Source organism: Hylobates moloch, unplaced genomic scaffold (assembly GCF_009828535.3).
Source record: "Hylobates moloch isolate HMO894 unplaced genomic scaffold, HMol_V3 SCAFFOLD_16, whole genome shotgun sequence".
Taxonomy (NCBI): domain Eukaryota; kingdom Metazoa; phylum Chordata; class Mammalia; order Primates; family Hylobatidae; genus Hylobates; species Hylobates moloch.
This window is the reverse complement of record NW_026652291.1, coordinates 33843217-33867809: the sequence shown is the minus strand read 5'-3', so window position 1 is coordinate 33867809 and position 24593 is coordinate 33843217. Positions and strand designations below refer to the sequence as shown.

At 39.6% G+C, this 24593-nt stretch overlaps 1 protein-coding gene across 11 annotated transcripts in view; it reads left to right on the top strand.

Annotated features, from left to right (window-relative positions):
• The window catches only part of SIPA1L1 (signal induced proliferation associated 1 like 1), a 425147-nt gene that overhangs the window by 181696 nt on the left and 218858 nt on the right, over positions 1-24593 (top strand). For all 11 annotated transcript variants that reach the window (XM_032180041.2, XM_032180040.2, XM_032180036.2 and 8 more), the window contains one exon: positions 9524-9626. The gene's annotated coding sequence lies outside the window, so the exon portion shown is untranslated. The remainder of the gene's footprint in view (positions 1-9523; positions 9627-24593) is intronic.

Below are 24593 nucleotides of genomic sequence, written 5' to 3'. Positions count from 1 at the left end.
AAAATGGGAAGATCTGGAGTTCTTATATCTAATAGTATAGCTCATTTTATCCTAAGAACAATGCATGTGAAAGTAAATTACAAAGTTATACAACTAGAAGGTCATGATGGAATTTTCTGGCATGTTACCTGTTTTTGTTTTGATGCTGAACCCATGTGTATATTCAGTCACTTTTAAATGTTCTCTGAGTAAATTGCTGTCCTCAATAAGCTGATTATGCTGCAGAAACATTTTAAGATGCTGATTTCATTGACTTGATTATCCTTTATATTTCCAACAGTATAGGCAGAAGTAGAATACATTTATTGGTTGGCAAATTCAGTTTGCTTATTTGTAAAACATTTAAAAATTTGTAGTGCATCCAGTTCAGAGTGGCTAATTGTGATTATGGTAATTGCCAAAGATGCTTGATGCTGTAAATGTTTCACATATTTTTCTTTAATGTTTCTAGACAACCCATTTGTTGAGATTTAAACACCAAAAAAATTGTCACTAAAATTGTTAATATGTATGCATATATTTATTTACTTCTGTAAACTATGTTGAAATAATTTTATATTTACAGAAAAGTTGCAAATGTGTTAATATGTATTAAATTGCCCTGAGTGATAGTTACTTATCTAGTATTTCTCTTAAAAGTTTAATATTTTTATTTTTTTTGAGACAGGGTCTGGCTCTTGTCACCCAGGCTAGAGAGCAGTGGTACAATATTGGCTCACTGCAACCTCTGCCTCCTGGGTTCAAGCGATTCTTGTGCCTCAGCCTCCCAAGTAGCTGGGATTACAGGTGTGTGCCACCAGGCCTGGCTACTTTTCTGTATTTTTTGTAGAGACAGGGTTTTGCCATGTTGTCCAGGCTGGTCTCGAACTCCTGGCCTCAAGCGATCTATCTGCCTTGGCCTCCCAAAGTGCTGGGATTACAGGTATGAGTCATCGCACCCAGTCTTAAAAGTTTAATATTTTTAATAAAAATATTCCTGCCTCTGATCTTTGTTCAATAGAAAAAATATTTAAAGTTTTTGTGTTTAAATGAAAGTATGCTGTTTTCATTATCCTTTTTCCTTAAATGTCATTTTTCCTGTGCTGTAACATGACCGTTACTCACATGGAGTGCTGTGAAATGTGTATATGTAAGATTTATGTTCTGCATTTATGAGCATGAATAAACGTTACTGAATCAGGACCATGGGGATCATTTAGTTATAGAATCAGAAATCTGGTGATATGTTCACAGTTTCCTGTTTTTATAAAACAGAGTAGTTTAAAGCTGCATATGCCAGCTTTCCTCTCTCTATTCTCTACCTCCTTTTCTGTTGTAGTTATATAGTAACACGTGAGGGCAGTTTGTAAGGACCAAAAGATACCATATTTTTAAAAATAAAAGTTACCTTCTATTGTAAGGCACCCCATTGTCTTATGTATTATTAAGGGAAAAAATGCTCTGTGAGGAATTGAGTTGAATCTGGGAAAATTTTTAAAAAAGAAAAAAATGCAGCCTTCTAAACTATGGTACATTGCTAAGATGCCAGGAAATATAAGATGTGTACTGATTTCAGTGATGTTGAAGTGAAGAAAAATGTGAATTTTAGATCCATTCCAAACATTCCCTGCTCTAACAAAATTATTTTATTTGGGGTTTAACTTGGGACTTCTGCCTTTTTTAGAAGTCAGTAGAGAATCATTCATTTGAACTCTGGCTTGCTTTTTGCTAAAATGCTGTTGGAGACATGTTCTAATCAGTATGTCTGATTTTAAGAAGATATGAAAATTTTTAATGAAGGATCACTTTTGTAGACAAATGTGAGTGCTTTTTGGGAGCAATGAAAAGCCATGTTGTGCTTCATATAACCTGAGTTCTTGTGTTATGTGGCCTCCAAGAGCCATTTCATAGTTTTCATTATCCTTTGCATTTTCATTGTTTCTCTTTACTGACCACTCACTTTCCTTAATATTTTGTGGTTTAAAAAACTTTTCTCAACCTTGATTCTTTTCCAAACTATCACTATTCTTTCATTCCTTGCCCAGGTGATCAACAATTATTTCCCCTCATTGCCTGGGTCACTCACAGATACTTCCCCACCTCATTTATTTAATAAGCAGTTCTCTGTGTAAGATCTGTGTCTCTACCATTTTGCTGAAATGCCTCTCTCTTAGATCTTAGTAGCTTTCTAAGTTTCTAAAGCTGGTGACCTCTTTTTATTTCATTTGTCAAAACTTATCATTATGGCTGTCTAACATTGGGATCTCACAGCTCTCTCTTTCCTCTTTTTTTTTTTTTTTTTTTTTTAGCACTGTCGCTATAGTTTTTTGTCTCTGTGCCAATCTTGTTATCCCATGTTGCCTAGATTTTGTTTCATCTACTTTATTAAAATAATATTGAAAAATAAAATGCCCCATAAATGTATCACTCCAATATAATACTTATTTGAACTTTGAGTTTTTCCATCTTTGTCTTGGCCTAGCTTTTCATTCTTTACCTACTGTACTTTTAATCTTGGTAGGTATATTACAAGTTGAGCATCTCTAATCCCAAAATCGGAAATTTGAAGTGCTTTAAAATTTAAAACTTTTTGAGCACCAACATGACGCCACACGTGGAAATTTCTACCCCTGACCTGGTGTGAGAGTTTGCACTTCATTGATGTTTCAGTGTACACAAATTTTATTTTGTGCACAAAATTATTGAAAATATTGTATGAAATTACCTTCAGGCTATGTGTATAAGGTGTATATGAAACATAAATGAATTTTCATGTTTAAACTTGGGTCTCATCCTTAAGATACCTCATTATGGATATGCAAATATTCCCCCCCCCAAAAAAAAACCCCCACAAAAACGTAAATTCTGAAATGCCTCTGGTCCCAAGCATTTTGGATAAGAGATACTCATCCTGTATTCTATTTTCCACCTTAACATGGTATCAGTTATTTTTCCAGGTTTGCACATGTTGTCCCATTATTGTCACATGAAAGAACAAAAAATTATAGGTTATAGTTTTGTTGCACCATAATTTTCTATATATGTCTATTGTTGGATAATTGACTTGTTTCCAGATCATTTGTGTTTTGCTTCAAAAACATTGTAGTAGAATGTATATTTGTTCCTATAACCTTTTGCTTCTGTTGTATTATTTACATAAGATCCTTTTCTAGGAGTGCCATTAATTACTTGTCCAAGCAAATACATATATATATATTTTTGGAGACAGAGTTTTGCTCTTTTTGCCTAGGCTGGAGTGCAGTGGCATTATCGCGGCTCACTGCGACCTCTGCCTCACAAGTTCAAGTGATTCTCGTGCCTCAGCCTCCCAAGTAGCTGGGATTACAGGGGTGTGCCACCACACCTGGCTAATTTTTGTATTTTTAGTAGAGACGGGGTTTCACCATGTTGGCCAGGCAGGTCTCGAGCTCTTGACCTCAGGCGATCCACCCGCCTCGACCTCCCAAAGTGCTGGGCCAAATGTACAAAATATTATTTTGCTAATTTAGTAGTTGTACAATGATAGTACTTCATTTTTGCTTTAATGTTTTTTTTTTGATTGTTAATAAGGGTATTTTTACATGTTTAATATTGAATTTATATTTCTCTATGAATTCTCTCCATATTATTATCTCACATTTATCTATCTTGTAATCTATTTTTTTTCCTTCTTTTCTTCTTTGACACAGGGTCTCGTCTTGTTGCCCAGGGTGGTCTGGAACTCCTGGGCTCAAGCGTTCCACCCACCTTCGCCTCCCAAAGTGCTGGGATTACAGGCGTGAGCTACCTTGGCTGGCCTGTTTTGTAGTCTAATACAAAAGCCATAGCAGAGATACCTATTTTATATTGTAGAATTTCTAAATTATGTTCTTTTTAAGCCAAATGTGCACAGATATTATGCTTATTCACAGTCTGATGGCTTTTGCAGTGTAATGCCTTAAATTCTTACCTTCTAGGTTAAATGGACCTTTTTGCTCTCCTCATGACAAAAATTTAGAGGAAAAACTTGGTAACTTTTTCACTTTATTAACTGACCATTTTTGTTAATATGACAGCACAATGTACTCTCATACAGTGCAGCAGTTGGAGGGAAATTTTGTTGTTGATTTGTGCCTAATTTTTTTTTCCTGCCCGTTTGTTTCATTTGAAAGTGTTTTTAACATAAGATAAAATTTGTCATATGATAATTCTGGTCGATGAAAAATGTCTTCCAAGCCCTTGATACAACATTTACATTGACAGTAATTAAGACATTCATGTTTCTGTGTTAACCTTAATCAATTGGTGTGTAGTTGAGTTTCGTGGGTAGTTTAGACTTGAATTTGGTTGTTAAGTAGATTACTTTACAGTGGACCATGATCTCTTTCTACGGCTGGAGTGTCACAACTGAATGAATTTTTGCTGTAATTTGTGCACCATCAATTTAACTCATTTTGAAATCTGTCTTGACCATCTCACTCCTTGTACTTCCTTCCCTTACTGTTACTTACTTACCTTTCAGTTTCTCATACTGACTTGAATTATGGTTATTTCCTAAAGTTCCTTCATTATTGCCATTTCCTTTTAATATATTCTTTTTTGTGAGCTCAGTCTTCTTTCATTTTAACATATATCAAGCTCCCCTAAAGCTATAACTCTAGCCCTGTCAGCCTTCTCTTACCAGCCAGAGGTCTGTGTTTTCAGCTCCTCTCTTGACTCCATCATTCTGCAGCAGACTCACAAACTTAAGTGCCTGCAGGGGCCTGGCAAACAATGGTAATGAGTAAAAGCAGGCCTTGGGATAAGAGAAAATATTTTTCTACTGTAAGAAAAAAAGAGAGCAAGTGGGACGACAGATGGTAACCGGTATAAGCTCAAGGTGAGGAAGACAGTCTTGGGGACTGTGGAGAGGAGGAGAATGCACGTTTCATGCTGGCCTTTTGGCTCCAGCCACCATTGCTGTTTGGGAATGTGGCCTCAAAGCTATCAGATCTACCAGTTTTTCAAGAGAAGCTGTTAATCTGTATTTTCATTTTAAATACATGATTTTAAAAAATGGAATTGAATTTCTGTAAAACACTCCATGGGCCAAGGAAAATATGCTTATGGACAAAGTTCTATATACAGGCCCTTAATTTGTAATCTCCTCCAGTAAAGGTGGCACTTTAAGTTTGCTATGTTACTAACTATCCCTCCCCATTTTTCTCTTGTTTCTTTGTTCATATAATAGACCATCCATTCAGCTTCTTAACACCTCCTCACCTCATTACTTCTTTATTTGGAAAAGGGATCTGGGTCATGGGAAAGACTTTTTCTAATTTAAAGGAAGTTTGTACATGTTTATAAGCCGAAGAGAAGCCAAAGAAGTGATTTTAGAAAGAGAGAAGATACTAGAACATGGTATGTCCACTGGGGATGGCATCCAGGGTAGAGAAGCCAGCCACAGACTTCCAGGAGCTGATGCTGATTCACCCTGCATACTTTTATTTCCGAACAATTATGTTTTAACCAAAAAGTTTTTTTTTTCTTTTTATGCATATCATGTTTCCTTGAATTTCTTCAGGGAATTTATTATACTTTAAAAAAACATAGTCTTTGTTTTTTGTATGAATTTTTTTTTAGGTATTCTTGAGTTCAGTACTCCTTTCCATGTTGCTGATTTTCATGGGATGAGTAGCGATTGTCATAGATTTATTTGTAGTAAGTGGTAGAACTAAAAAGTTGAATTCAGCTTTGCTGTAAAGACTCTTATTCACCTGGTAGTGTATGTAGACTCTTATTACAGAAGCCATGGTGAGTGTACCTTGTTGGGTAAGGTAGATTTTCCCATAAGATGTGTGGGTTTTAATTCCCTGGCTCACCATCCAAGGCCTGCTGCTTCTCCCAGAATCGGCTGACATGGTTAGTTATTCTTGGATTGTGCTAGGAAAATTTATTTGAAGGTCCATCCTCTTACTTGTAAGAAGTTGCAGTTCTCTTGGCCCTATGGGGTTTGTCCTCACACTGTTTCCATATGCTTTCTGTTTCTCAGAAGTTCTCACTGGTCTGGTCTGCTGATATCATCTGTATTGGGATTTCCTGTACTTCACGAATTTGTGTTTTTATTTTCTTATTAAGTTGAGATAGGATGGAAAAAAGGTAAACTTGTAGGTTGTATTTAAAAACAAAATCTTTCAACAAATTTGAACATCTAATTGGTTTTTATTAGTTATTCATGAACTGGGAAGCATACGTCTACAAATCTGGAGCTCCATTGTGCATGGCAGAACAATTGTTTTTTTGTAAGGTAGCTTGAGCAAGATCAAGGAAACAAGCTGGGTGCGGTGGCTCACGCCTATAATCCCAGCACTTTGGGAGGCTGAGGCCAGTGGATTGCCTGAGGTCAGGAGTTCTAGACCAGCCTGGCCAACATAGTGAAACCCTGTCTCTACTAATAATACAAAAAATTAGCTTGGCATGGTGGCGGGCGCCTGTAATCCCAGCTACTAGGGAGGCTGAGGCAGGAGAATTGCTTGAACCCGGGAGGTGGAGGTTGCAGTGAGCCAAGATCGCGCCATTGCACTCCAGCCTGGGTAACAAGAACAAAACTCCATCTCAAAAAAAAAAAAAAAAAAAAAAAAGAAAGCTCAAGCAAACAGTACAATATAAAAGAGCAGATTTGTAAACTTCAGGTTATTTCAGATTACTTTTCTTGTAAGGATTAAAGCAGGAGAGACAGGAACTTCCGTATCATGCCAGTTCAGGTTGACTGGGCTCTTTTGGATTGGTTTCTGTGAATCTCCTGGGTTTTTTTGGAAACACTGGCCTGTTTGGGATTTATCTGTATTAAAGTTTCAACTTGACACAAGTGCCTCCACTTTGATCTGGCCTGCTGGAGCCTAATGCAGAAGCTCAGTTCAAAACAGTGGCCTCCCATAAATTTTATTTAACAGTTCTTGACAACTTTGAACCAAAAATCTTTTCTCTTTATACAGGTTGCTTTTTTGTTTCTGCTCATGCTAGTTCCCCTTAATCCCCCCCACCTTTTTTTTAAGATGGAGTTTCACTCTTGTTGCCCAGGTTGGAGTGCAGTGGCACAATCTTGGCTCACGGCAACCTCTGCCTCCCAGGTTCAAGCAATTCTCCTGCCTCAGCCTCCCAAGTAGCTGGAATTACAGGTGCCCACCACCACGCCCAGCTAAGTTTTTGTATTTTTAGTAGAGACGGGGGTTTCATTATGTTGGCTGCGCTGGTCTTGAACTCATGACCTCAGGTGATCCACCCAGGTTGGCCTCCCAAAATGCTGGGATTACAGGTGTGAGCCACCTTGCCTGGCCTAATCCCCTTTCTTTATGTACAAATCTCAAACATAATATACCATTTACTTTTAATATGCCTGTGACATTGCTCCTAAGATTATCTGGCATAGAATGTTTTTGCCCTATTGTTTTGCCTGGGAATTATTGCCAGGGGTGCATATAGCTCAGTAACTCAAATCAGGGCCCAGTACCACTTCATAGCTATGTCACCTTTGTGAATTGTGTATTTAGCTCCTCCATCCCTCCTGAGAATTATGGATAATAATAGTATGTGCCAGTTAATGTTGGTATGAACCAATCGATGAGACAGTCAAAGTAAAACATCTGGGACATAGTCCTGAAACAGTATTAGCTTAAAATGGTTGGGTGAATAAGTACCGGCCTTGACAGCTCAGCTCAGGTGTGGCATTCCATTTCACTTTGCCTGATTTTCTTCCAGCCCTCCTCCCCTTTCCCCAGATCCCACATCAGAACTAATGTTCCCCTGTCTTCCCCTGAAATGTTTTTCATACAGAGAGTGTAGTACACTTAACATTGATCTACTTTTCTTTTAGTTAGTTGGGGATTATTTCAGTCATTATGTATGATCTTTCAGTAAACAAGGGATGCCTTTGTTCCCCAGGTGAATTGAATTAAAGTGCCTTTTTCCTTGTATGACTTTTAAATTTAAAAACCTTTAAAACTCAGTGTTTCCCATGTTGCCTAGTGTGACATAAGAAGTATATGTTTAGTCTCTGACCCGGGTTCCTGGCACAGATCTAAAACTTCTAAAACTTCTTGACTGATAGGGTATGATAGGAGCATTTTCAGCCCCCCTCCCCCACCTTTCCTTTTGAGACAGGGTCTCACTGTTGCCCGGGCTGTAGTAGAGTGGTGTGAACACAGCTCACTGCTGCCTCTACCTTCTTGACTCAAGCAATGTTCCAGCCTCAGCCTCCCTAGTAGCTGAGACTACAGGCATGGGCCGCCATGCCTGGCTAAATTTTTAATTTTTTTTTGCAGAGTTGGGGTCTCACTTTGTTGCCCAGGCTGATCTCGAACTCCTGGGCTCAAGCAATCTGCCTACTTTTGCATCCCAAAGTGTTGGGATTGCAGGCATAAGCCATTGCTCCTGGCAGGAGCATCTTTTGTTACAGTATTTGGTCTTAGTCCTTGGTTCCTGACACAAGAGCTTCGAAGACCCCTGACCTCTCAGGAGTGATGAGTGTCTTTTTATATATTAATACGATGACCAATGGTTGAAAACCCCTGAACCGCTTTAGAATGGGGACTGGTTTCCTGGGTAATCAATCATGTGAGTAGAGGTTTGGAACTTTCCTTCCCATCCCATTAGCTCCATGGAGGAAAGATGGGCCGGAGGTTTAGAGAGTTTTCCAGAAAACTCTCCAAAAGGACAGCCTCAGAGAGCTTCTTGGTTGGTGAACACGTGTAGGTGCTGTGCCCCGAGAGGGCTTGCCTCCTCCCTTACCCCACCATATGCATCTTCCATTTGGCTGTTCCTCACTTGTATCTTTGTAACAAACTGGCGAACGGAAGTACCTGTTTTCTGGAGTTCTGTGAGTCCTTCTAGGAAATTCTCAAACTCAAGGAGGGGGGTCATGGGAAACTCCCTTCCCACCTCCCACACAATTTATTTTCTGTAGGTAAGAAATACCTGAGGCCTGGACTTGGTGGTTAGCATCTGAAGTAGGAACAGCCTTGTGGGATCTAAGCTATGAAGACTAAACTCTGACCTTTTTATCTCTTGCCCAAATTCCTACAGGGGCCTGGGGAGTCACTCTGTAAATCATAAAATCTCATCAACTGAGTTTTACTTAACCAGCCTGACTCTGGCATAACATCACATGACAGATAAAGGAGGAAATGGAAATATTTTACGTTAAAATACGTTCTTTCACGAGGTCAGGAGATCGAGACCATCCTGGCTAACATGGTGAAACCCCGTCTCTACTAAAAATACAAAAATTAGCTGGGCCTGGTGGCACGTGCCTGTAGTCCCAGCTACTCCAGAGGTTGAGGCAGGAGAATCACTTGAACCCGGGAGGTGGAGGTTGCAGTGAGCTGAGATCGCGCCACTGCACTCCAGCCTGGTGACAGAGTGAGACTCTGTCTCAAAAAAAAAAAAAGAAAGTTCTTTGCCATATTTTGACATGGCCCTGCAATGCCATCTTTTGTGTGTGTGAGGAAGCCGGGGTCGGGGGAGTTGGGGGCGGGTGGGAATGTGCATCTATAAAGAATCTCTGTTAACTAGATCTTTCCCCTTCCAGGCCCTCCCTATCCTGAAGACATTAGCTGAGAGTCTGGCACCTTTTAAAGGTCTGATCATCAGTTGTCTCTCTGGGCAGCCATCTATGAGACTTCATCTATGTGGTAAGAACCTTTGTTTCCATAGCTCCTTATCTTAACTCAGACACTCCTCTCTGTTTATTCCAGGTCTTTAGATAATAACTCCTTCAACCACTTGCCAATCAGACTTTGAATCCACCTGAGACCCACTTCCCCCAACCCCCTCAAGTTGTCCCACCTTTCCAGATCGAACCAGTGTATACCTCACATGTATTGATTGATGTCTCGTGTCTCCCTAAAACTAATCTGAAACCCAACCACCTTGGGCATGTATTCTCAGGACCTTTTGAGACTGTGCCCAGGCCTCAGGCCATGATCACTCATGTTTGGTTCAGAATAAATCTTTTCAAGTATTTTACAGAGTTTGGCGTTCTTCATCAATAGCTAACTCCAGGTAGACAGTATCACCATAGAATTGAACTGTAAGACATCTGGTTGGTGTCTTGGTGTCTGCCAAGAATTGGACACTTGGTTGTTGTGGAACTCGCCATTCCCTATTTGATGATTTGATGTTGGAATTTGTTGGTGTGTGTAGAAGAAACATAGTGTTTCTTTTTACCTAGTGTATCAGTCAAGGTTCTCCAGAGTGTGTGTGTTTATACATACAAATATATTTATATGTGTAAAGAGAGAGAGAGAGACAGACATTGAAATAGATACTGACCGATTTTTGTTTTGTTTTGTTTTAGAGGCAGGGTCTTGCTCTGTTGCTCAGGCTTGTGTGCAGTGGTGCAGTCATAGCTCACTGTAATCTCAAATTCCTGGGCTTAAGGGATTCATTCTCCTACCTCATCCTCCCAGGTAGCTGGGACTAAAGGCACGTGCCACTGTGCCTAGCTAATTTTTAAATTTTTCTATAGAAACGGGGTCTTGCTATGTTGCCTAAGCTGGTCTCAAACGCCGGAGCTCTAGTGATCCACCTAGGCTTCCCAAAGGACAGGGGTTAGAGGAGTAAGCTACTGAGACTGGCCTGACTGATTTCAAGAAAGAAATTGGCGAGTAAGCCAGTTAGGGATGGCAAGTTAGAAATCTGTAGGTCAGGCTAGAAACTCGCAGATGTTGATGCTGTGGTCATGACGCAGAACTTCTTCCTTAGGAGTCCTCCGCTGTTGCTCTGAAGGCCTTTCATTACCGGCGGCGAATCCGTACGGGTCTGCAGCAACCTCAATTCTTGCCTCCTCAGAAAAAAGAACTTGACTGAGGGGCATAAGGCAGAAGAAGAGACCGAGGCAAGTTTTAGAGCAGGAGTGAAAGTTTATTAAAAAGCTTTAGAGCAGGAACAAAAGGAAAGAAAGTACACTTGGAAGCGGGTGCAGTATCTGCAAAGATACTGAGGGCGACTTGAAGGACAAGTGCGGGGTTTGACCTTTTGACTTGGGGTGTTATATGTTAGCATACTTCCAGGGTCTGGCGTCCCTTCTCCCCCGATTCTTCCCTTGGGGTGGGTTGTCTGTATGCACGGTGGTCTGTTAGTGCTTGGAGGGGAGCACGTGCAGTGTGTTTACTGGAGTTGTACATACGCTTGCCTGAGGCGTTCTTCCCTTACCAGGAGAATGTCCCTAGAAGGTCATACTCTGCCATTTTGCGTCTTAACGCACATGCTTGAGGTTATTCAACCACCCCTTGAGAACTTATTAGGAAGCTGCTGATCACCAGTTTCAGGTGTTTCCTGTCTATAGGGAGACTGCCTTTCCCGGGTGCTGCCTGCGACTTGTTATTATTTTAGTGAGGCAGTGTGACAACTGCCTGTCCACCACTTGATGGTTGCCTAACTTTCCTGGGAGTGTGGGGGCCCAGTCCTGCCCTATTTGTGTCTGACTAGCTGCTCTCTCTGACACTCTGATGAGGCCCACCCACATTGTGGAAGGTAATCTTCACGTAAAGCAATTGATGGTAGATGTTAGCCCCCTCTAAAGAATACCTTCTCAGCAACACCTAGATTAGTGTTCTATTAAATAACTGAGTGCTATAGACTCTCCACGTTAACATATAAAACTAACCATCACACCTAGTGTGCTCTCAACCAGTGTAAAAGACACTGTGTGCTAAGGATTATATCAATAGATTTTAGACTATAGATGCTGATGTCATCAAACATCCAAATGAATGTTTGTGCTTCAAGTTCTCAAAAACATTTCGTTTTTAGTGGCAGGAGAGCATGTATGGTGATGGAGAGTTCTGTGCATGTTTATCCTACTTGTCTGAGGAGGCTGTTCTCCCCCATTTTGAGTAGTTAAATATGAAAGTTATGATTTGAGCCTGTTTCCTTCGTGCTTATGTTTAGTGAAAAGATCTGTATATTGGCTAAATTCCAAAAATTTCATAAAGAACCTGATTATTTAGAATTCAGGCCAAATACACAGTTGTTACTGTAGAGAGGAAAGCAAACATTGCTTTCTGATTTATTCAGAGTGCTCTGAAGGAGAGAATGGAGACTTCGTGTAGCAAAATTACGGCTTAATAAGTTCAGTGACTGCTAAGCTGATACACTTGGTACATACCCTTGAGAATGAAAACTAATGGTTTGCTGAAACATATCTCTAGTGTATTCTGTAGCAATTCGTTTTTTCTGTTAACCTGTATAATTGCGTCTTACATAAGTAAAGGTGTCACCTCTACTTAAAATGAGAATCTCTTCTATGGGCTATGGAATTGCTCATTTTGAAATAGTGCTGTTAGAAAGCAAACAATGAATTAGAGCTGAATCAGCTAGAACTGTCACTTGATGTCTCTATGTAACTTACCATCTGTTTTAAAGGTTTTGTACATACTGTCACCCATATAATATGGTCCATAATATTCTAAATTCTGAACATTATTATGTAACATTTCTTTTTTTTTGAGACGGAGTCTTACTCTGTCGCCCAGGTTCTACTGCAGTGGCGTGATCTCGGCAACTTCCACCTCCTGGATTCAAGCCATTCTCCTGTCTCAGCCTCCCAAGTAGCTGGTACTACACGCACATGCCACCAGGCCCAGCTAATTTTTTTGTTGTTGTTTAGTAGAGATGGGGTTTTGCCATGTTGGCCAGGCTGGTCTTGAGCTCCTGACCTCAAGTGATCTGCCTGCCTCAGTCTCCCAAAGTTCTGGAATTACAGGCATGAGCCACCATGCCTGGCTTATTATATAGCATTTAAACCCAAGAAAAGTAGATAGTTATCTTTGATGCCAAATTTAACTGTTTACTTTATGATGTTTTCAGACTGTTAAAATGTGTTAACTTTAAGTGGTATAGAGAACCCTTTGCTTTAAGGGTGGTTACTAGGCCTCTAAGTGCACCTCACTCTACGCTGGATCAGGTCAGCTTGGCAATGGTGACACCAGTGCTGATTGAAATCGGAGGCGTCATGGATAGAACTCTAAGCATTCTGCTCATGTGAGGTTGTTTTTGGTTTTGTTTTAAAATCCAGTTATATTGATTTGAAGAGTTTAATTATTTTGGTTGAAATTATACTGTTCTTAAATACATATATATTTAAACGAATTGATACTCTACTTGACCTGAGCCTAAGAGAAACAATCTCACCTGTCCCTGTAGCTGACTAATAAAATAGCAGGATTTTTTTATTAACCTTTTTTTTTTTTTGGAGACAGGGTCTTGCTTTGTTACTCAGGCTGGAGTGCAGTGACACCATCGTAGCTCACTGCAGCCTTGACCTTCTGGGCTCAAGTAATCCACCTCAGCCTCCTGAGTAGCTGGGGCTACTGGCATGTGTCACCATGCTTGGCTAATTTTTAAATTTTTTGTAGAGACGAGGTCTCCCTGTATTGCCCAGGCTGGGCTGAAGCAGTCCTTCTGCCTCAGCCTCCCAAATTGTTGGGATTATAAGTGTGAGACTTACTTTTTTAAAAAATATCTTTTTTTTTTTTGGCCGGGTGTGGTGGCTCACGCCTGTAATCCCAGCCCTTTGGGAGGCTGAGGCAGACAGATTGCTTAAGGTGAGGAGTTTGAGACCAGCCTGGCCAACATGGCAAAACCCCATCTCTACTAAAAATACAAAAGTTAGCCCGGTGTGGTGGCGGGCACCTGTAATCCCAGCTACTTGGGAGGCTGAGGCAGGAGAATTGCTTGAACCCGGGGTGGGGGGCGGAGGTTGCAGTGAGCCGAGGTCTCATCGTTGCACTCCAGCTGGGGCAGCAGAATGAGACTTTGTCTCAAAAAAACAAACAAAACAAAAAAACAGTTTTTTTTTCTTTTAAAAAACCACAGTGTGAATGGTGCTTCCTCAAGAGTTTTAATTGAAGTTTGGGAATGTAAGTACCTTCTATAAATAAAAATGGCATCTATGGTTTTGTTTTATTTTGTTTAATCTAGTGTGTGCCATGGACTCACTATCATTTTCAAAACTGGGGGATCATGTTATTATATCTTGGTGGACATAATTGTATATGTCTTGGAAACATCTAGAATACCTAGTGCAAAACTTTTGGGAAGCTTTTGATGACTATTAAGTGATACTGACCCAGCCTTCAGTAAGCTTGTAATGTAATTAAAAATTTTTTTTTTGGTTTATTACAAATTTCTTTCGGCATAGATACTGAGGGACATTGTCCCCTTGAGTTTTTTCACTTGATGCATTTAACATCATGGTTCACTGATTTTCCTGCAAACAAAACCACATTCTGTTTTCTTATTTTACTGTTGGAATTTGAGTTGTTTGCAGTTTTCTGTGGTTATAAACAATTGTATGTGTCTCTGGGCGATATGTCTCTCAGTGAACGTAAATTTAAGAGTGAAATTGCTGAATGGTAGGATATGCCATACCATCTGTCTACCTAACATCTTGACTGTCTTTCAAAGTGATTGTACCAATGTACATTCCCACCAGAGCATCTGAACGTTTCTGTTGCCTCACAGCTTTGCCACATTCTTGACATTGTTTGACTTTTTAAATTTAGTCAAGCTAGCAGTGTGAAAGGTGCTTTTCATTTATATTTTCCTAATTACTAAGGAAGGAAACCGAACATCGTTTTTTTGTATTGAAGGACTTTTTGTATTTTGTAACTTTTATATATTTTTCTCTCGGATTGTTTATCTTATACATTTATAAGAGTTATACACTCTGGATACTTATATTTTGTTGATGATATGATTTTTAATTTGTGGCTTATCTTTTTATTTTCTTCATAGTATCCTTTAATGAACAGAAGTTTTTTATTTTAATATAGAATGAGGCCAACTGCAGTGGCTGGATGGACACAGTGGCTCACACCTGTCATCCCTGCACCTTGGGAGGCTGAGGCGGGTGAATCGCTTGAGCTCAGGAGTTAGAGACCAGCCTGGGCAACATGGCAAAACCTCATCTTTACAAAAAATACAAAAATTAGCCAGGTTTGATGGCTCACACCTGTAGTTTCAGTTACTTGGGAGGCTGAGGTGGGAGGATTGCTTGAGCTTGGGAGGCAGAGGTTGCAGTGAGCCAAGATCATACCAGTGCCCTTCAGCCTGGGCAACAGAGGGAGACCGTCTCAAAAAATAAAAATAAAAAATAAAATAAATTTTTTTTTTGTATTTTATTTTTTAAATGCAAGTCTTTAGTTAAGTTGTGATTTATTTTTATATAGAGAATAGAACAGGAATCTAGTTTAATTTCCCTCCACATGCATAAACACATTTGCAAGTACCATTATTAAATAATTTAACCTTTCTCCATTAACCTGGAAGTCTTACTGTGTTATAATTAATAGTTGGTATGGCAGATCCCCTCATTACTGTTGTCTTCATATGTAGTATCTTGATTTTTCTTGGGCTTTTGATTTTTCATGTGAACTTCACGTATAGTCAGCTTGTCAAGTTTTTTTCTTTTTCTTTACTTTTTATTACTAGTATTGGCACCATTGATTGGAATTTGTCGAGTTTTTAAAATGTCCTGCTGGATGTAGTGGTTCACGCCTGTAATCCCAGCACTTTGGGAGGCTGAGGCTGGCAGATCACTTGAGCTCAGGAGTTCAGCACCAGCCTGGGCAACATGGTAAAACACTGTATATTAGTCTGTTTTCATGCTGCTGATAAAGACATACCTAAGACTGGGAAGAAAAAGAGGTTTAATTGGACTTACAGTTCTACATGGCTGGGGAGGCCTCAGAATCATGACGGGAGGCAAAAGATACTTCTTATGTGGCAGCGGCAAGAGAAAATGAAGAAACAAAAGTGGAAACCACTGATAAACCCATCGGATCTCTTGAGACTTCCTCACTATCATGACAATAGCATGAGAAAGACCAGCCCCCATGATTCAATTACCTTCCCTGGGGTCCCTCCCACAACACGTGGAATTCTGGGAGGTACAATTCAAGTTGAGATTTCAGTGGGGACACAGTCAAACCATATCACCCCATCCCTACAAAAAACTAGAAATATTACTTGGTTGTGGTGGCACGTGCCTGTAGTTCCAGCTACTTGGGAGGCTGTAGTGGGAGGATCAGTTGAGCCCAGGAGGTTGATGCTGCAGTAGTGAGCTGTGATTGCCCCACTGCACTTCAGCCTGGGCAACAGAGTGAGACCCTGCCTCAAACAAAAACAAAAACCCTCCTAATAAAATCCTGTGGATGTAGATATATGTGTAGATGTATAACACACATGAATTTATATTCCCTAGCACTGCCCATTGACAGTGCCTGAAAGTATCCCCCAATAACAATGAACATATCTGGCACCCTAATCTTGATTTCTAAATACAATTCTCTAATAAAAGGAACCAGTACTCCTTGGAGAAATGAGACCAAAACATGTAGTTTCAGAAAACGAGGAAATGATTGCCAGATACAGCAGCTTACGCTTATAATCCCAGCTACTTGGGAGGCTTAGGCTGGAAAATTGTTTGAGGCTGGGAGTTTGAGACCAGCCTGGGCAACACAGCAAAACTCTACCTCTAAATAAATAAATTAAAAAAAAAAATAGCCAGACATGGTGTCACATACCTGTAATCCTAGCTACTCAGGAGACTGAGGCAGGATTATTGCTTGAGCCCAGGAGTTTGAGTGAGTTATGATCACACCACTGCACTCCCAGCCTGGGTGACAGAGTAAGACCTAGTCTCTTACAGAAAAAAATGATTGATTGATTACAATAGTGATTAATTATAGTAAAAAATAATAGTAATGGATTATAACCCACTGAATAAATTGATGAATAACATAAATGTAAGAATGAATAAATGACTAGCTGGGTGTAGTGGCAGCACACACCTATAGTCTTAGTGGCTGAGGACAGGAGGATTGCTTGAGCCCAGGAGATCGAGGCTGCAGTGAACTGTGATTGCACCACTGCACTCAAGCCTGGGTGACAGAGCAAGACCCTGTCTCAAAAAAATTAAAAAACAAATTTTTTTTTGAATAATAAAATGCGTTAACTGAAAGCTTGGTGAGGTACCAGATATTTATATAGTTTCAGATTACCTCCATATGAAATGCTTACTAATTACAAAGGGGGAAAGAATAAATTACAGTGGTGGAAGCCTGGCAGATACCACCTTAATCAGTTCATCAAAGTGAACATCATTGGTAAGAATACAAATGAAAATTGTTTGTCACTGATAGGATGCCATGAGAACACAGTATTCTTTCTGTGATATTCTTGCTGGTGTTTTTGCTTATTATTTATTTTTAAATAAATGTTATCTTGAAGTATGATATACACACAGAGCACAGATCATAAGTGGATAGGTCAGTGAATTTCAAAAATTGGACTCATCTATGAAACCAGTCCCGTGATCAAGAAAATGAAGTGTCACTCTAGAAGCCCCTGATGGGACTCCTGTGAATTATAGCAGTGATTCGTTTTGCCTGGTGTTGAACTTTCTGTAAATGGAATTAGGTAGTGTATACTTTTGTATATGGCTTTCTTCTTTCAGCATTACATTCATGATAATTCATGTTACAGGTAGCAATGTTTCATTACTTTTATTGTTACAGTATTCTGTTATATGGAACTCCTCAATTATTTTTCTTTCCTTATTATTATTTATTTTTGAGACAGGGCCTCGCTCTGTCACCCAGGCTGGAGTGCAGTGGTGTGATCTCAGCTCACTGCAACCTCCATCTCCCAGGCTCAGGTGATCCTCCCACCTCAGCCCCCCGAGTAGCTGAGACTACAGGAATGCACCACCATGTTTTGTTAATTTTTAATTTTTTTGTACGGATGGGGTTTCGCCATGTTGCCCGAACTGGTCTCGAACTCCTGGACTCATGCAGTCTGCCTGCCTCAGCCTCCCAAAGTGCTGGGATTACAGGTGTGAGCTACTGTGCCCAGCCTATCTTTTCTTTCTGCTGTGGATGTACACTGCAGTTGTTTTCAGTTTTGGACTATTAGGAATTGCACAGCTATGAACATCCTTGTTTATGTTGTAGGGGAGAAAGATTTCTTTTTCTTTCCAATGGCTAGGTACGTGGCTGACATCCTATCACAAAAGACAGATTAACAAGAGAGAAGCATACAAATTTATTAATACAAGTTTTACGTGACACAGGAGTCTTCAGGAATTTAAGACCCAAAGAAGCAGGGACATCTCTCTATTTTTATGCTAAATTTGATGATGAATGGACAGTTGTGCAGAAGTATGATTGGGCAAAGGGAGTATGAGGCAGTGGTAATAAACCAGGCCTATTTGTTCAGCTGCTCCATGTCCCTGTGTCTTCAGAGATAAGGGCATTCCTTTCCTGCAGGTATAGGGAGGGTACCTGTGGAATGAAGGTCTTACGACCTACTTCAGAGGAAGGCTAGAGAATTCTTTTATGGCCTACTTCATAGTAGAAGGACAGGAGAAGGTTGCTTCTGTGGTTTTCTCAAATGCTAAGATGCCGTATTTTGAAGTAGCATGTGCTGAACCTCATTAGTGTCTTTTGCTACAAATATGTGTCTATTTATGCTGGCTGTCTACCTAGGTGTGAAATTGCTGAGTTATGGCATATTCCTATGTTCAACTTTAATAGATGCTGCCGATTTTCCAAAGGAGCCGTATCAGTTAACACTGCTACCAAAGGTGTAACAGAGTCCGATTTGCTCCACATTCTTAGTGACATGGTTTTAATTTCAGCCATTCCAATGGGTAGGTAGTGGTACCACATTGTGATTTATTTATCATGACTAATGGGGTCAGTCATTTTTCATCTGACTGTTAACCCTTTATTTGATTGTCATCTTTTGTGTGGTATCACCATTCATCTGCTTTTTAAGTCTGTCATCTGGGATCATTTTCCTCCTATGCAAAAGTCATATAATTTAGTGTGTGTCTATTGATGGTAAAATCTTGGTTTTGTTTGCCTGAAAATGTTTATTGTTCTAGAAGGAATTATCTCTAGCTATATAATTCTGGGTTGATAGTTCTCTCTCTTAGTTTATTGAAAATAATAGTTCTCTCTCTCTTGTGGCTTCCATTGTTGCTTTTGAGAAATAAGCCATCACCTTAATTGGTGTACATTTGTAGGTGATTTTCTTTTCTCTGCTGCTTTTAAGATTGCTTTTTATTTAGTGGTATTTTTACTTTTATGTCTCTTGGTATTGATTTTTCAATTGCTTCTTGTTTGCTGGCCTTTCTGGATTCAAGGATTGGTGTCATTTATACCAGAGAGTCTCTCCGTTATCTTCTTCTAGTATAGCGTGAGTATCCCTGATCTGAAATGCTTGGGACCAGAAGTGTTTTGGATTTCAGGTTTTTTCAGAGTTTGGAATATTTGTAGTATACTTTCTAGTTGAGCATCCCTATCTGAAAATCTGAAAACCTGAACTCCAGTGAGCATTTCCTTTGAGCATCATGTCAGCACTCAAAAAGTCTGAAGTTTTGGACCATTTCGGATTTCAGATTTTCCGATTTGGAATGGTCAAGTTGCACTCCTTTTAGGCAGATTTTAGTTCTATTCACTCTGTCATCTAAGCTTCTTAATGTCTCTCTTTTTATTTTTATTTTTTTTGAGTTGGAGTCTCCCTTTGTTGCCCAGGCTGGAGTGCAGTGGCACGATCTCGGCTCACTGCAACCTCTACCTCTCAGGTTCAAGTGATTCTCCTGCCTCAGCCTCCCGAGTAGTTGGGATTACAGGCTCCACCACCACGCCCAGCTAATTTTTGTATTTTTAGTTGAGATGAGATTTCACCATGTTGGCCAGGCTAGGTGATCTACCCGCCTTGGCCTCCCAAAGTGCTGCAATTACAGGTGTGAGCCACTGCACCTGGCCTTAATCTCTCTTTTAAGGTTTGTATTTTTTTATTTGAGAAACATTCTGGGTAATTTTTCAAGGTCAGTCTTTCATTTCACTGATTCAGTATTCATGTGTGTCCATTCTGTGATTTATCCACCTAATGAATTTTTTTAAAGTTCAGTTATCACATTTTAAATTTCTCGATGGTTTGGTTCTCTTTCCATTCTGTTTGGTTATTTACAGTCCCTTATTTGTTCATATTTTCAAACTTCTCATTTATACATATATGCATATTTTTTTTTTTAGATATCACACTTTGTTAGCTTTAATATTTGGCATAGAGAGAAAAAGACCTGAAACTAGATTTTAGATGAAGGTTATGACTCAGAATCCCTTGTCTATCCATATTTTTCTTTTTTTCGCTTTTTATTTTGACATAATCTCAGAATTTTTAGAAAAAACTTAGATATGTCAAACAACTTTCATCTACCCTTTGCCCACCTTTCCCAAATGTTAATATCTTACATAACTATAGTAAAATTGTCTAAATCAGGTAATTAACCTTGATAGAATACTGCTAACTAATCTGTACACTGCATTTGTTTTTTGTCAGCTGTTCCAATAATGTCTTTTGTTTGGACCGTGGTCCAATCCAGGATCAAACATTGCAGTTAGTTATGTTTCCTTATTTTCTTTAATCTGTGGTGTTTGTCAAATGGTGGTTTTTCTACTTCCATTATCCTTTTTGCTTGTGTCCATTAAAATTTTCCTATAAGAAAGAGCTTGGCCTTCTCTTCCATGTACTTACACATTCAGTTATTTGTTTTTTATCACTATGGACTTGTCGATGTTTGTTTTATCCTATGGGTTATAATCCTTTAAATTGTTCCAGATGGGGCCTCTTCAGTTTGTTTCCACTTTCCCCAGCTTTTTTGAGTACTTCCTTACTTTTTGGCACCAGAAGATATTTCGGGCTCACCTGATATTTTCCCTGTCTCAGTTTTGCAGCCAGACATCTCTCCAAGTAGTCCTGGTTCTTTTTATTGAAGGCTGGTGTTTAGAAACCACCGTCTGGGTGCTAATTGTGCTATTAAGATGTAGTTACCCTTAGACTCTCTCAGAGGACAGAGCTAGGAAATGCATATATGTATATATACACATATCTACATTTATCTGTTCCTGTCTATTGAAATACATGTTAAAAATCATGATTTCATAGTGATACCGCTGATTCAAATCGAACACCATGGAATTCATTCTAGCCTTTCTCCTTTCTGTGTTTGTTTTGTCTGTAGCCTCAGTGTCTATTGTAGTCAAGATACTGGCTTCCACAGTGGTTAGTTCTTCTGCATTCCCTTCAGGGTGGTCTTGTGGTTATGTTACGTATTCCTAATGCAGTTTAGTTGTTACTGTTTATGTTTCACTTTAGGTTCCCCTTATATACTGGTTGATGTTAATTGTTTGCTTTTTTTATTTTGTGAAACATTACCATGGTTCTAAATGTCAAAACTATGCAAAAAGATATATTTTGAGACATGCCACTTCCTCCTCTATTCCTTGTATTCCATTCTCATTCCCCGGTTCCCACTCCCATGGTTCCATAATGCTTGTAAGATAAAATTCAAACTTTAGTGTGATTGACAAGTCCTTTCATCATCTCAGTTTTATTTATTTGTTTATTTTTATATAGAGATGAAGTCTCACTATGTTGCCAAGGCTGGTCTCAAACTCCTAGGCTCAAGTAGCCTCCTGCCTTGGCCTCCCAAAGTGCTGGGATTATAAGCATGGTCAGTTGCACCTGGCCACATCTCAGTTTAAGCTTGTCCTTCTACATCATATTCTGGTTGTCTCAGATTTCACATTATACCTCAGATATGACCGACTCATTCATGTCTCCATGCATACGTTCTCTCCCTCTGCCTAGAGTGATACTTCTGTTCTCCTAACCTTGCCTATCTGTAATCATTCAAAACTTATTTCCATTCTTACCTCTACGGGAAGACTTCCTTTCCTTATTTTCTTTTCACTTGCCTTTTACTCGCCCTACATTTAATAATCTTGCTCTGTCACCCAGGCTGGAGTGAAGTGGCATGATCATGGCTCACTGCAGCCTCAACCTCCCAGGCTCAAGTGATCCTCTTACCTCAGCCTCCTCAGGACTACAGGCTCACACCACCACGCCTGGCGATTTTTGTATTTTTTGTAGAGATGAGGTTTTGCCATGTAGCCCAACTGACTTTTTATTTTTTTTGAGACGGAGTCTTGCTCTTGCCCAGGCTGGAGTGCGGTGATGCGATCTCGGCTCACTGCAAGCTCCACCTCCTGGGTTCAAGCAATTCTCCTGCCTCAGCCCCCTGAGTAGCTGGGACTACAGGCGCCCGCCACCACACCCGGCTAATTTTTTAATGTTTTTAATAGAGACAGGGTTTCACTGTGTTAGTGAACACTCATACTGTGTTAGCCAGGATGGTCTCCATCTCCTGACCTCGTGATCCGCCCGCCTCGGCCTCCCAAAGTGTTGGGATTATAGGCGTGAGCCACTGCGCCCGGCCTGTAGTGACTAGATTTCAATTATTTTCACCTTCTTTTCTTTATTTCTTCTCTTTTCATTTCACTAATGACATAAGCCCATACAATAGAACGTAAATCCTTATAATGTGAAAACATGTCGGCTTAGAAAGTCAAGACTGTATCATTGCCATGTTTGCTACTTCACTTGAAAAGTTGAAACTTCCTATTTAATCTGTTAGATTGGAAGAAATTGTTGTACCAGAAATAAATCCCTTCATCAGTCTTTTAAGAGCCTTAGTAAGCTTTTAAATTGTCGTTATTTTTAATGTCCAAAAGGCAAGTTCAGTGACCTTCCAAATTGTGTTTCTAAGCTGTTTGCGTTACTTTTTAAATTCTGTATTGCTTACTTAGCAGATTATGTTAAAATGCAGGGACTTATTTCTACCAGTCTCTTCACCCATCTGTTACTTTCCTTCCTCGCTCTGTATTGCATTTACCTCCTGCCACTCCTGTGTATGCTATCTAATCATAGCTCGTTCTCAAGTCTTACATGAAACCTGGAAGAGGAGTTTAGTTGCAATGCAGACATCACACTGTAGATGTGAAGGGAAAGCTTCAGGAACTTGCTTTGTGAGGGCACAAGGCTTGCATTGCATCAGTATTTGAATCTGGGTATAGCACGCTATGAGAAAGCATCCACTTAGTAATGTGTCCCATATTGTTTATTTATAATAATTACTGAAATGTTTTACTTTTTTTCTTCAGAATGAAGACAAGTACATCAGAAATTTATACCTTAATGAATTTTCCCAAATTGAACATAGTCATGAAACTACCACTCAAATCAGGGAATCTAATATTATTAGCCCACCAAATTTCCCCCCTTTTCCTTCTCCCAGTCTGTATTTTCCTCTACATCCTACACTCAGTGGAAACTATTATTCTGACTTACATAGTTTTACCTATTACTGAACTTTATAAAACAGAATCATACAGTATATTCTTTCATGTGTCTGGCTTCTTTGTCTCAACAGTATGTTTGTGAGATTTGTCAATGTTCTTGTATTAGTTATGGTTCATTTATATTCATTGCTGTGTAGCAGGCAAAACTAAGGCTGGTGGACTGGCTGTTTTTGTAAATAAAGTTTTATTGGAACACAGCCGAGCCCATATTGTCTGTGGCTGCTTTTGTACTCCAAAGGCAGGTTTGAGCAGATGTGACAGGGACAGAGACTTTATGGCCTGCAAAGCCTGAAATATTTACTATTTGGCCCTTTACAGGAAAAGAAAAAATCCTGATTCCTGCTCCGTAGTATTCCATATATGAATATTCCACAATTTGTTACTGGGTTTCGGCTATTACAACTAACAGTTATTGGAAAATTATTGTATGGGATCTATGTATGCACATTCCTAGGAGGCATTTACCTAGGAGTGGAATTGCTGGGTTGCAGGGCATGTTTATATTCTGCTTTATTGGATACTGCCAAACAGCTTTACGGTTTATATTCCCATCAGCATTGTGTGAGAGTTGAATTGCTGCACATCCTAAGGCTTGGTGTTGTCAGATTTTAAAATTTCAGCCATTTTCATCATTATGTAATTTTATTTCATTGTAGTTTTAGTTTGTATTTCCATGGTGATGCATGAAGTTGAACACCTTTTTATATGCTTATTAGCCATTTTTATATTCTGTTTGGGTGGCTTGTCTTTTTCTTCTCCCCCCAGAGACAGAGTCTTGCTCTGGTTGGGATGTGGTGATGCAATTAGAGCTCACTGCACCCTCGGACTCCTGGGGTCAAGCGATCCACCTGCTTCAGCCTCCCAAATAGCTGGGACTATAGGCGCACACCACTATGCCTAGCTTTTTATTTTTATTTATTTTTATTTTTTAAACCAAGGAAGATGTTGAATTTTTTTTATTTTTTAATTTTTTTGTAGTGACAGGGTCTTGCTATGTTGCCCAGGCTGTTCTCAAACTCCTGGGCTCAAGCGATCCTCCTTCCTCAGCCTCCCAAAACGCCGGGATTACAGACATGAGCTACTGTGCACAGCCCTCTTATTAATTTGTAAGGAGTTCTTTATATGTTCTGAATCAGTCCTTTGGTAGATATATGTATTGCAAATATTTCCTTCTGTTTTGAGGCTTCCACTTTTCTTCTTTTAATGCTTTAAAAATTTTTTTTAAAAGCTTATTAACTATAATGAATACAGCAACATGGCTGAATCTCACACACACTAAGGCAAGTGAAGTTAGACACTGTATTTGTGGATACGTGGACAGTGATCCTCAGCCTTGTCATCATACTACCTGGAAACTTCGTTGTCTTAAACCTTAGTTAGACT